The 14,597-nt window shown below is 44.7% G+C and overlaps 1 protein-coding gene across 4 annotated transcripts in view; it reads right to left on the bottom strand.

Moving 5' to 3' along the window:
* SYN3 (synapsin III) overlaps positions 1-14,597 on the bottom strand; it is a 553,834-nt gene that overhangs the window by 393,576 nt on the left and 145,661 nt on the right.

The raw sequence follows: 14,597 nt of genomic DNA, 5'->3' as shown, positions 1-14,597 counted from the left end.
CTGGTACTAGCATGGGAGACAGGGATGTATTTCAGATCCTTGAAGGTATAGTATTGGAGAGATCTATTTTAAAGAGGTGGTCTAGGAATTCATTTCTGCTAAGTGGACATATAAACTGGATACCACAGCCACCCACAGCCCCAGAATCACCTCCTACCCATCTCCCATCTCCAGTCTTCTGCTGCAGGTCTTAGCCAGGAAAAGGATGAAGAGTTCTTGGTCCCTGGGTTATCAGGGAGGCTTCATGAATACCAGTTTGCTGAAGCCTGGAGATTATCTGGGGGAAGTTGCCTATTTCTGGGGTGGGCTAGGTGAATGATTGAATTGTGAAAACTTAGAGAAGTAAATTTAAGGGAAAAAGAGAGGAGAAGCTTAGAGAATATGAGAATCAGGACCATAAAGAGAAGCTTGGGAGAAGAAGAAACTGGGAAATGACCAGGAATTCTGATAGCCTGGAATCTATTTCTGGACCCTATAAAATTAAAAAGATGAGACCTGCTTCCTCTGGAGACAACATGGTAGAATAGAAAGAATCTGAATCAGGGTCAGCTTGCCTGGGTTCTAGTCCAGTCTAGTCTAGTCTAGATGACCAGGGGCCCAACACTCTGACCCTTCTTCATCTGCACTTCCTCCATTCGTGTATAAGAATAATCGTGTTTGCTCTGCCCACCTCCCAAGACTCATCTATTCACTCCATTCCTCAACTACATATTGGGATTAATTGGATACCTGGCACTGCCCTAGGCACTGGACTGTGGAGATGCATGAGACACAGTCTTTGCTGTCACGGAGCTCATGGAGCCCTGGAAGAGACTCACATAGAGACAGACATTGCCAACATGGTAAGGGAAATGGTGAGTACGCCACAGGAGCAGAGAAAGGAGCCTGTGTCAGCTGACACAGTAACAGGGGCCCAGGATATAGTCTCGTGGAGGAGTCAACCCTTCAGTAGAGTCTTAAAAATCAGTACAGTTTGCAGTAAGTGGAAAGTAGGAATTAAGGAACTCCAATAAGAGAATACTTGTATAAGCACTTTGTAGCTGTGTGATTGTCCACGTGTAGGGAAGAGCATTTTCACTCCAGAGCCTAGTGAAGCCTGAGCAAACCCAACTGGTCCACACCTCCACATGCTGCATATGCTATTCCTTTGGACTAGAATGCCCTCCTCTATTTGTTTGCTTGGAAAATACCTGCTCATCCTTCTACAGTTGGCTTCAACATCTCCTTCTTTGCAAAGAAAGCCTTCTTTGAACATGGCAGTGAGCTGGCCTGTCCCTTGCTGGGCTTCACTGTATCCCATACATTCCTCTCTCATGGCCCTCAGTCCTTCAACGGTGCACATGTGTTTCCCAACTTGGTTTTCCACCAGGCTGTGAGCTCATCAAGAGCATAGATGATGGTACCTCCTTTCTTGCAACGTTATCACGGCCTATACTATGACAGTTATACAGTGGACACTCAATAAGAATTGGTTCAACTGGATTGAGTCTTGTTCTAGGGTAGACAAGATCCTGGGACCCTGTTACTGGCCTACTTGTGTGTCACTTATCCTCTAAAAGTCTTCACCTTGTAATACTTATGTCTTCTACACAATAAACTGAGAGCAAGGGCCTGGTGAATCACTGCTAAGAAACAGAAATTGGAGGAACAGTGGCGTAAAGGCTTCAGTCACCAAATTGTAGCCTAGTGAATGAAATGTCCTTCTCTTTCACATATTATAGAAAGAAGAAAACAGTCAAGGGTCCTAATTCTGTTCCTACTACTGATTTTGTGACTTTGCACGGCTGCTCTGATAAATGCTGTGGGTTGGCTAACCCAACAACTCAACCTTCTTCTCTTTTATCTCTTTCTATTGCAGAGGGTGGAAATCCAGATATTCAATCTTGCCAGCCTCCCTTGTAACTACTGCTAGTGACATGTGACCCAATTCTGGTCAATGAGGCCAACATAGAAATCTGCTAGGAACTTCTGGCAAACTGTCTTAAAGGAGGAGGCCTGAGAGGAGAAGAGCCACCAGGCACGACCCTTTCTTCCTGACCTGACATTGACATGATGCCTCCACGTTTGGCAGTCAAGTTGGGACAGCAAGATGGTTCATCTTATGTGTCAACTCGACTGGGATACAGGTGTTTAAACATCTGATTAAACATTTCTGGGTATGACTGTAAGGATGTTTCTGGCTGAGATTTGCATTTGGATCTGTAGACTGAGTAACACAGGTTGCCTGAGCCATTCTGGGTGGGCTTCATCAGATCTGCTGGAGGCCTGCATAGAATAAAAAGCTGAGTAAGGGAGAATTCACTCTCCCTGCCTGACTGTTGAAGTAGGAGTTGTGAGTAGGAGGATAATGCCAATATTTCAGGTTTCTAGAAATGTAAATGATCCATAGTATAAACCTAGCCCAACGTGTAAGAAGAGGCAGATGAAAAATATTGAAGCATCGTTAACATGAAAATAGCAGACCATTCAGCCGTAGTTTACATCTCAGCTGATATGAGTGACTGAAGAGAAGGCAGTTGAAGTGTCTGACGTGTAATGCATGGCCAAGAATAATCCTGTAATGATCTGGAGGATTAGGCAGGCACCAAGAAGTGAGTCGAAGTTTCATCATATAGAAATGTTAGATGGTGTGGGAAGATAAATGAATGAGTAATTAATAATTTGTATTAAAAGCTAGGGCATCAGTCTCCTCCTGACTCTGGACTCATACTGGGACTCACACCATTGGCTCTCCTGGGTCTCCAGTTTACCAACTGCAGATCCTGGAATTCTCAGATTCCATAATCCAGTGAGCCAATTCCTTATAGTAAATCTGTAGCTATACCTGCAGGTACACCTATCTATCTATTTACCTATCGTCTACTATTGGTTCTGTTTCTCTGGAAAACTCAGACTAATACAGATAGCGTAGTATTGAGCACGATAACAAAATGCCAATAATCTAAGAATGACAGGAAGGAATGGCAAAGACTGCCCTGATCTTTGACAGCAAGTCTCTCTTTGCACCAAATCTGGAAACACCTAGACTCTGTCTATGTGAGAAAAAGAAATGTCTTTATTGCCTATGCCCCTACATGTCAGGTTTTCTGTTACTTGCAGCTAAATGCATTCCTGACCCATATCTCCCATCTCTAAGCCGTATTTCTCGGGTTACACAATGGCCTTAAATGAAACCGACAAACATTTCCAAATGTCTCTCAGATGCAGGGCTCTGAGTGAGGGGTTCAAAGGGAGCCAGCAGAGTAGAGCTTAAAAGTAGGAACTCTGGGGCCAGGCTGCCTGGCTTGGAAGCCCAGGTTCACCATCCCAGCCTGTTATTTAACCTCTCTGTGTATAACAAGGGTCATACTAGTACTATTAATATTTAATAGGGTTGTTGGGAAGATTAAATTAGTTAATCCATGTAAGACCCTTAGAATAGTACCCAGCACATAGAAAAATGCTCAATAAATGCTAATTATAGCTAAGAACTAGACATAGGTCAAGCCTTCTGGGAGTTTAGAGTCTAGCTTTCAAGTCGAGAAACATACACACACATATAAATATGATATTGAAACTATAAAGATACACATGTATAATTGAAAACAGAGGCCGGGCGCGGTGGCTCAAGCCTGTAATCCCAGCACTTTGGGAGGCCGAGACGGGCGGATCACGAGGTCAGGAGATCGAGACCATCCTGGCGAACACGGTGAAACCCCGTCTCTACTAAAAAATACAAAAAACTAGCCGGGCGAGGCGGCGGGCGCCTGTAGTCCTAGCTACTCGGGAGGCTGAGGCCGGAGAATGGCGTGAACCCGGGGGGCGGAGCTTGCAGTGAGCTGAGATCCGGCCACTGCACTCTAGCCCGGGCGACACAGCCAGACTCCGTCTCAAAAAAAAAAAAAAAAAAAAAAAAAAAAAAGAAAACAGAATCACTTTACTTATTTAATTCTAAAGTAAACGTAGCCTGTAATCCCAGCAGTTTGGGATGCTCAGATGGGAGGATCACTTGAGGTCAGGAGTTCGAGAGCAGCCTGGCCAACATGGTAAAACCCCGACTCTACTGAAAAAATACAAGAATTAGCTGGGCATGGTGGCATGCACTGTAGTCCCAGCTACTCAGGAGGCTGAGGCAGAATCGCTTGAACCCGGGAGGCAGGGGCTGCAATGAGTTGACGTCGTGCCACTGCAGAGCAGCCTGAATGACAGAGTGAGACCCTGTCTCAAAAAATAAAAATAAATAAGGTAAACTTAGCAGCTCGTTATCATAAGCCATAAGGGCTAAAAACTTAACTGCCTCCAGAGAAGACTTAGATAAATAGGTAGATGATAAAACCATAATAATATGTTAGTCAAAGAAACTAGGCATTTTGAGGCTAGCCTCAGAATTTGAAATCAATTAGAACCAAATAAAATAGGAAAAGAAAACATTTCATAGCATTTTATAGTTTTTAAAGCATTTTCATGAATTCTAACAACTTTGTGAAGAAAGGGTAAACGTGAAATTTTTTCCACATGTGATCTCATTTTGGCCGTCACCTCATTCGAAGATGTATGTAATCCTCCTTTTACAGTTGAGAGGCCACGGGCTTATGGTGAGACTTACCTCAGATGACACAAGTGAACACAGTCTCTAACTTTTTCTTAAACAGCTTCAAAAAATGCAAGACATTCATCACCGAGTGGTGGCTCAGAAGTCACGTATTCCTCAGTGATGTTTGGTAACCTATGCCCCTATTCCCACCCTGGTCTCCAGAAAAGGACTACGTCTCTCTCTCTGAGGCCTTGAGCTGTAGGAACTCTTACGTAGAGGACTCTTTCTGGCTCCCTGTGAGTATCTAAACTTACCGTTCCCTGGGGCCAAGTAGGTTGTGAAGGACCTGCTCCTGACTCCACCCCGGCCAGGCCACCTGCCCGACCACTGAGCACCTGAGGCCTCTCTAGAATGTGAGTACCTGGACTTGGCGCCCATGGGTGTGAGATAAGAGTACTGGTGGAACTGTTGTTTTCTTCTCTGAAGTCTCAGATTCCCAAAGCATGACTCTCCCTCTAATCTCCTGAGATCTAAGGTCCACACTTAGGGAGCCCCACACATCCAAGGAGGTGCTTTAAGAGCTGTGCTCCTCTCTCGGATGCTGCGTGCAGCTCATCCCTGCCTGGGAACCAGGTCCTTGCCTTCCTGAAGCAGATTCTCAGTCATGACAATCACAGTTACACACGGAGGAGGTTCCCAGGATGCCCAATGGGCAGACACTGTAAACGTGCTTCCCGGCTGGCCTCCCATTCTGCAGAGAAGGCAGCTGTGGACTCAGACCTGGATTCAGAGGGCTAAGAACACAGTGTCTATAGCTAGATGATCTGGGCTCAGATCCTGACTCAGTCACTTCTTAGCTTTATTATTGCAAGCAAGTTACTTTCATGGTCTGTGACTCAGATTCCTTGTGGAAAATGAAGATCATAATAGCGCTTACATCATAGAGTTGTTAAGAGGATTTCAGTGAGTTAAAGAAAAAAATGCCTGGCATGTAGTGAGTGCATGATGAATTTTAGCTATTTTGTTTTGTGATTTTTTAGCAAGTCTTTTTTTTTTTTTTTTTTTAATTTTTATTTTAGGGACAGGGTCTTGCTGTGTTACCCAGGCTGGAGTGCAGTGGTGCGATCATAGCTTGCTGCAGCCTTGAACTCCTGGGCTCAACTGATTCTCCCACCTCAGCCTCCCAAGTAGCAAGGACTACAGGCAATGGGCCACCACACCCAGCTATTGTTTTTTGTTTGCTTGTTTGTATTTGAGACAGAGTTTTGTTCTTGTTGCCCAAGCTGGAGTACAATGGTGCAATCTTGGCTCACCGCAACCTCCACCCCCTGGCTTCAAGTGATTCTCCCGCCTCAGCTTCACAGAGTAGCTGAGATTACAGGTGTGTGTCACCACGTCCAGCTAATTTTTGTATTTTTAGTAGAGATGGGGTTTCACCATGTTGGTCAGGCTGGTCTCAAACTCCTGACCTAGTGATCTGCTCGCCTTGGCCTCCCAAAGAGATGGGATTACAGGCTGAGCCACTGCGCCTGGCCCCAGCTATTGTTTTTATTTTTTGTAGAGACGGGGTTTCACTATGTTGCCCAGGCTTGAGCAAGTCTTTAACATATCTGAGCTCCAGCTTTCTCATCTATGTAAGGGGGATAATTACATGTGTCCAGAGTTCACTCTCCTTTCTCCCTTTGGTGATCTCATCACACTTGCAGCTACTCATCTGTTGTCCACCTATCTGCATGTATCTGCAGCAAGGCACTGTGCCCATTTACTTCCATCTCCCGAGGCTTAGTAGAGGGCTTGACACATAGCAGGCGCTCAGTAAATATTCATCAAAAGAAGAAATGGCACTGTTGTCAGGACTGAATGAAACAAAGATAGCCAGTCTGATAGAAAAAAACAGTGAAATCCCTATATACACATATGCATGTGTATGCATGTCTTGGGGAAGGAGGAATTTGGACCATGGAGAAATGGGCTGGTGTCCTAACTTAGTCCTTATGACCTGTGTGACTGTAGGCAAGTAGCTGACCTCTCTGAGTTTCAGTGTCCTCAGCTATAAAACGAGATGGTAGGCCAGGCGCTGTGGCTTAGGACTGTAATCCCAACACTTTGGGAGGCCAAGGCGGGCAGATCATGAGGTCAGGAGATCGAGACCATCCTGGCTAACATGGTGAAATCCCGTCTCTGCTAAAAATACAAAAAATTAGCTGGGCCTGGTGGTGTGTGCCTGTAGTCCCAGCTACTCAGGAGGCTGAGGCAGGAGAATCGCTTGAACCAGGAAGTCAGAGGTTGCTGTGAGTTGAGATTGCGCCACTGCACTCCAGCCTGGTGACAGAGTGAGACTCCATCTCAAAAGCAAAACAAAACAAAACAAAACAACCCACAACAACAACAAAAAAATAAGATGGTGGATTGACGTGATTAGGAAGATTAACCAAGGTAAATTGTGGTCAGCATCAAGTACTGTGCCTGAATCCTAGCGGGTGGTTGACAAATGGCAGCTCTCCCTTCCCCACTTTTCTGATGCCTATAGACTGAGCCTGTGCACAATGAAAATGGCAATAATGAACACATATTGAGCACTTACTGTACACAGGGCACTGTGCTAAGAACTTTGCTTATATTCTCTACAGTGCAGTGCTTTTGAAATGGGGTTTAGGAGAAGAAATCCTTTTGTTAGCAGGAGTCAGATTGGGGAACTGAGGCGTTAATCACATGAGACTTTCATACAACTGAGAAAAGGTTAACTGTTCCCACCAAAGAAGGGGTGTGTGTGCAGGGAATGAGGAGTTGGTCCACGATGGATGTTATGGACCCACCAGTGGCCTCTATATGGCTTTATTTAGAGCATTTCTGAATTCATCCACCTAAAATTTAATTAGGAAAAAGGGTTATTCTGCTTAAAATTAATAAGCTTAAAAGGCTTGGAAACACCACATATAATAAGGCCTGTAGTTAAAATGCTGGGTTCTTGTCCTGGCCCTGAAACTCACTAGCCAGAGACCTTGAACAAGTGAAGTTTCCCTCTTTTGAGCCTTCGTTCTTTTACAGCGAAAATGAGGAGGTCAGATGGTATGCTTCTGAGGCCTTTATTAGCTAAAATATTCTGAGAGAGTGTGACCTTCTAGTACTGTCTCCCATGGAACTGCCCTGGTGAAACCTAGAGACCAGCTGATGAAGATGGACTTGAGGCAAGAGAGAGCTGAAATGAAACTGGGCTTGAGTTGCCACTCAGCCCAGCCCCATCTTTTCAGATCCCTGTTCTGAAGCGGCAGACCCTCTTCATCTTTTCAGCCCTGAAGGAATCCCTTACATCCGGGTCACTGCCAAGTTCCAGGCAAATTTCCTGACAAACTCTGTTCATTTTTTAAAACCCATTGTAAATGTTATGGTCATTTGTTCGTTCAACAAAGATTTATTGAGTAAATGCTCTGTGCCAGGTGTTCTTCTAAGGCATTTGGCAGTGAACAACAACCAACAACAAAAATCTATGCCTTCCATACTTTAACAGAGACATCCTTTTTTGACCAACTGGCCTTTTGCACAGACTTTGAAAGTTGTACTGTTCTAATTGACATGTCAGCTTCCCTATTAGACTGTAAGTTCCATGAGGCCAAGAGCTGTATATACTCCTCACTTGATCCCCAGTTCCCCAGTGGAATACCTAGCAGACTGCCTGTAATTTTTTTTTTTTCCCGAGGATTTAAAGACCTGGACATGTATACTATGGTCATTATCTCGCCATCCTAGCCAGGAAACTGACATTTATTTAGCATTTTTTTTCTGAGAAGACTTAATGCCTAGTACTTTCCTACTTATATTCTAAGATGGCACATTTAATTATTTGATCAATATCTGCCCCTTGTCCATTAGACTATAAGCTACATGAGGGCAGAGAAAATATTTGGTTTACTGATGCAGCAACAGAAACCAATAGATGTATCTAGCACACAGGTAGCGCTCATCAATGTTTGCTGAATGAATGGGTGTTAGGACATGAAGAGGAAAATGTAGTGATACAAAATTACGCAATTTGCAGCCTTTGATGCTGATCAGTCTAGCTGGGTACTGCGAGCACGTACATGGCGTAAACTTAAGAGCTTATGAATAGGAGTTGGGATTTTAATACAGTAACAAGTATTTGAACATTGACTAATACACAGTTGCGTGTGACAAAGTGCCATATTTCTGGTATAGATAAGCGCTGGAAAACAGGCTTTGGAGGCAGTGAGATCTGGGTTCAAATCTTAATTGTGCTTCTTAGAGGCTGGGCCGTTGGGTGATACTTAATCCACCTGAACATCAGTTTCCTCACGGGGACATGAGCACGGAATTAGCAAGTATATAGTACAGTGTCTGGCTTTTAGTTGATGCTACATAAATGTTACTGCTTCTTACTTCCCGCCACTCAAGAGAATCTTCTCCCTCCTTTCAGGCCCAAGTCCAGTTCCTTACTTTGGTGAACCCTTCCCTCACCGCACAGCTCACAGTCGTCCTGCTTGTTTTAGAGCTCCTCTCATAATGATCAGCCTACATCCTGCTTCACATATTCAGCTTTCTAATTATCAAATACTTTCAATGTGCCTAATATGCACCATAGCCTCATGCAGATGCTTTACAGGTTTTAGTTCCTTAATCCCCAGGACAACACTGTGAAGTCAGTTGCCATTTTACAGATGAGGAAAGTGGCACCAGTGAGATGTCACTAACTTGCCCGAGGGCACACAACAGTCCTGCCAGTATTCAAACCCAGGCAGTCTAGCTGCAGATGCTGCATTTGGAAAGCCAAGGGCCACATGGCTTTTCTGCCTTACGATGTCAACCAATCATTGTTTGAGCTGGGCCAGTCTTGCTGGCTGGAGCTGAAGCTACTGGAGGGGAGGATTGCCTAGTTCCTGCCTCCCAACATCTCTGTTCTTCTGAGGAGAGCAGAGCCCCTCTTGGAAAGGGACCAGAGACATCTATGAGACCTGGGAGGCTGCACAGCATTGTCGGGCCACATGAGAATGGAACCAAAAGACCCCCAGCTCTGCACCCAATTCCTCACCAAGGAAAGGAAGTGGAGGCACCTTCCAGGCAGCCCCCTAGGTGGTGGCTGTTCCCAACGCACATTTATTTAGCATGAGCCTGGGGCTTGGTTCTGGGGATAAATTCTTAAGCAAGACAATATGAAACAACTGAAACAATTTGAAACAATATGATGAGCTTATAATCCGTGCAGCCCCCAAATTCCAGGCTGGGCTGAGTCAAGGGAGAACGTAGTCAGTGAGGGTTTCTAAGCACAAGTGAGCAGTAACAAGGAATCAGGAAGATGGGTGTGAGTTGGCCCTGCCAAGGATATTTTCTGGAGATGGGATGGCAACATGGGTATTCCAGGCAAGACTGGCTAATACCTCCAAGGTCTGAAGATAGAGGAAGCCGTTTGAAATACCTTCTCCATTCAATCTCCGCAATCTTGTAAAAATTCATTGGTTTTTTAATTAGCCTATTTTTCAGATGAGAAACTTGAGTCCCACGTAGTACCTTGCTTACGGTCACCTTGCTAATAAATGGTACAGCTGTTTACTCCAAAGCATTCACACCAGGTTCTGAGAATAGAGGCTTTCATAAAACAAGCAAATGCAAGGAGGATGGGATTCGTGGGCAGGTTCATGGGCCTAGGTTCTAATTGAAGATTTGGTACCGTCACTGACTATGGGAAAATTACTGGAACTTTCTGAGCTCCATTTTCCACATCTGTTGGCAAACAGAGAAGATCTGAATATGCCTCAAGTAGAGTTTGCAAACCAGTATACTGCATTAAGTATAACCCCTGGAGACAAAAAAAAAAAAAAAAAAAGTTGGTGGTTCTGGATGTATTTTACCGAGGAGGACGCTGAGGTTTAGAGCAGTAAATAACTTTCCCAGTTTCCATGGCTAAAATGTGACAGTGCCAGAATTTAAACTATGGTGGTCTGGATTCAGTATCACAGTCTTAAAAAACATGCTCTCTACTGTTTTTCAAGTACAGAGAAATGATAACTGACGCTCAGCCCCTATGTCTGGGATACATTAGGGAGTGGTGGGGACTGTGGTGAGCTACAGAGTCCATGCTCTGACTAAAGGAACACTCCTCTGACTGACCTTGAGTAAGGCCAGTGAATGTTTGGTGCCCTAATTTTCTCCACCCTAAAATTGCTATAATTATCTCTTTATCTCATAGGGTTGCTTTGAAGACTAAATTAATTAACATGCCTGGCACATGGTAAACATTATATAAGTGCAAGCTGTTATGACCTGCGAGGTGATCTTTGTTTTAAACATGAGTTTTTTTTAAAAAAAAAAAACCCATCTAACAATTTCTATGTCTTAAACATTCAAAAACCCACTTATACAGAGTACAGGGAACTGGGTACACCACTGATGATCAAGTTTTCACAGCTTCTCTGGGGCCTTTTCCTCCTCCTTCTGAGCAACACTAGAGCTTGTGGGTAGTGGGAGGGGGCTTGGGAAAAGAACTGAGTCTCTAGGCCACAAGCCATGAGCTTCGCACATCAGCAGTAGCCTCCATAGCTGGCTGCTGCAGCCCCTCACAGAGCTCATGGTTACCGTCGGCCTCCAGGCTGTAAAGAATGTGAGGTGCAATGGGCAGCCTTCCAGGGACCCAAGAAGGGAGGCTTCATCCTTTCAGGATGTCTCAGGCTTCAGATAAAACCCTTCCTGTGTTCCAGCTCATAGCTGGCAGGGGCAATCGGCAATGACTGATGACAATGGGTGACTTGTCGAAAAGATGTGTGTGTGAACCAAATGCCAGCTAGCTGGAGCAAAGCATGCATTCAGGAGGCTGGTGGGAAGACCATCAACTGCACAATGGTTTGTTTTGCACCTACCATGTACTGGGCCCTGGGCCAGGCCCAGTACATAGTAGTACATACATTTCAGGAGGTGGTGAAATTAATAATAATAGCAGTTCACCTGTATTTACTGCCTCAGAGCACCGCAACAGACATTATTTCTCTTGATCCTTGGCACAAGTCTACGATGTAAGCAGGACTCATTTCCGTGCTTTAAAGATGGGTAATAAATGAGACTTGTTTAAACTTATAAATTATGGTAGAGATATTTGGCCAACTTGTTTCCTTTTCCGCCTGGGTATTCAGCTGGACTACATTTCCCAGCAGGCCTTGTGGTTGAGTGTGGGCATGTGACTGAGCTCTGGCCAATGGGATGAATGGAATGCCAGTGATCCTGCTATATGGCTCTGCAAGGCCTGGCCCATAAAAATCTTTCCAAGCAATCTATCCTCTCCTCCTCCCTTGGTTAGCAGATGCAGATAGTCTGCAGAGGGCTCTGAGCACCTAACGATGGTGGAGCCACAAGATGGAAGGTGCCTGGTTGAATTCCTGAGGAACTCTGCAGAAGGTCATCTGCTGAATGCCACACTCAACTCTTGAGTGAGTGAGACCTAGGCTTCTTTTGTGTTAGACCACAAGTTTTTTTTTTGTAACAGATAGCCTGCTCTAACATACATAGTAAAAGCAGAATTGGGGTTTTAGAGGCATTTTGCTTGTACATGTGACAGTTTTTTCTACCATCTTCCAAACAGGCAGAAAAATCTCCTTATGTATATAGAGTCTTGGGACTTCATAAAGCATTTGAACAAGTAATGGGACAGTTTCTTCCTTCTACTCCACTCAACACTTGGACTGTGACTCTTGTCCACTGTGGGAAGCTTTCAGGTGGGGTAAGATGTCTGGGCTAGCCACAGCTCTGGTATCATTTGCTCAGCCCTTCTCAATTGTCCTGGTAGAAAATAAAGTGTCAGTGTTGCAAGGCATTCTTTGCATGCAATGAATTAACTTCTCTCCTGTCCATGGATAATGGTACAAATTATATATCATCCCTCAGAGAACTGTGAAAATAGTAATCATTATGTGCTTTTGTGTTCTGTGGTTCAGATGAGAACCCCCCAATTGCAAGCCCCTTCCCCTCTCTGAGCTTCAGTTTTCTCATCTATAAAAGCACAGGGTGGAATTAAGTGAACTTAGAATCTCTTGCGAGCTCTAATTTGCTATACTCTCACAAAAAAGCAGTATTTTGTATGCGTCAGACACTTTCCCACATTATTTCACTTAGTCATGAAATGAAGCAGGATACAAAGAAGGTATTTTGGGGAAAATAATAGAGAAACTGGAATTGCCCACCTTCAGTTGTTTCCTCCAGAGTTTGTATTCAATAAACTTTAGGGGAGTGGCAGAGTGGCACACAGTATTACTCGAGTTTGCAACTTCACTGAGCCTCTAATCTAGGTGGAAGGACAAAAACCACATGTAGGGAACTAGTAAAGGTCCCAGAGCATAAGGCATAGAGTCTGCATGGTCAGGAAGACAAAGGGGGACAGAGGGAAAGAGACCTACCTTGGTTACCACCCTCCACCCCGCCTCAAGTTCCTGACTGCAGACAGTTACGCTCTGGGTACCTGCTGTGTGCCAGACACTGGCTGGGTGTTCTGCTTTCACACTGCATTTGATTCTCACAGGCGCGCTGCCAGGAGGGCGATTCTATCTGGTTAAAGAAGCGGGACCTAAGAGGCACATGGTCAGTAAGTCACTTATCCAAGGCTCCCACATAGCTGATAAGTACATAGGGTTGTTTGAAGCAGGTCTGTGTGGCTGCAAGAGCCTGTATTCCCTCTACTCTGCCTCTGCCCTCCTGTAGGGGTAGCTCTGGCCTGAGACTCAAGCTGCACTCACTTCCCCGGGTCTTGAAGAAGAGATGCTGGCACCCCCTCTAAGGGCTTCATGCCCTTTCACAGTTATGAATCACAGAGTCAGGTATCCTGGGGAAACCTCGGCTTGCAGGGCATCCCAAGGCAGAGAGGTCGGACATTCACAGAGAGGTGCAGCAGGTTTGATATCATTGGCAGAGCCCTGGATATTCTAACTGGGAAACTGGTACAAAAATTCCAAGGTTTGCACAGTTGGAGACCCATGGGAGAGAACGAGGAGCAGCTGAAACTAACTGACCCCACCTGGAAGCAGATCCCCTCCAAGGACACAGAGGGAAGAAAAGCGGCAGGAAGTAGCTGGTCTGGTTGTTCTCAGGAAGGCGCATGACCTGGAAGAGAGAAACGTCTTTCCCTGCAAACAACGATCTGGCATTTCTCAATGTGTGCTCCTGGGACCCTCTGCAACACAGCTCACTTAGCATGTTGAAAAAGGGGATTCTTGGGCCTCAAACATAATGAATCAAGATCCCTTGGAGTGGGGAACAGGAACCTGCATTTAGGCAACCTCGTCAGATAGTTCTAACACTCACCAGAGTTTAAAAATGGAAAATCCCACTTCTTTGAAATGATTCTACCTAGTTCTTCCTTAGACGCCCTATTCATTTCTGCCATTTTGCCCATCAATGACTCTTAACCCCAGGGGAAAAATAATAAATATATTCCTATCTATTTTTTTTTAACTTGAAGTTCTGGGATACACATGCAGAATGTGCAGGTTTGTTACACAGGTATACATGTGCCATAGTGGTTTGCTGCCCCCATCAACCCGTCATCTAGGTTTTAAGCCCTGAATGCATTAGGCATTTTTCCTAATGCTCACCCTCCCCTTGCCCCCCACCCCCTGACAGGCCCTGGTGTGTGATGTTCCCCTCCCTGTGTCCATGTGTTCTCATTGTTCAACTCCCACTTATGAGTGAGAACATGCGGCGTTTGGTTTTCTCTTCCTATGTTAGTTGCTGAGAATATTAGCTTCCAGATTCATCCACATCCCTGCAAAGGACATGAACTCATCCTCTTTATGGCTGCATAGTATTCCATGGTGAATATATGCCAGTCTTTATCTAGTCTATCATTGATGGGCGTGTGGTTTGGTTACAAGTCTTTGCTATTGTGAATAGTGTTGCAATAAACATACATGTGCATGTGTCTTTATAATATGATTTATAATCCTTTGGGTATTTACTCAGTAATGGGATTGCTGGGTCAAATGGTATTTCTGGTTCTAGATCCTTGAGGAATCACCACACTGTCTTCCACAATGGTTGAATTAATTTACACTCTCACCATTAATTGATAGATATATTAATATCTATTGTGTGC

The sequence above is a fragment of the Macaca mulatta genome, chromosome 10 (genome assembly GCF_049350105.2).
Source record: "Macaca mulatta isolate MMU2019108-1 chromosome 10, T2T-MMU8v2.0, whole genome shotgun sequence".
NCBI lineage: Eukaryota > Metazoa > Chordata > Mammalia > Primates > Cercopithecidae > Macaca > Macaca mulatta.
The sequence above is the reverse complement of the archived record's forward strand: the minus strand, read 5'-3'. Positions and strand labels throughout refer to the sequence as shown.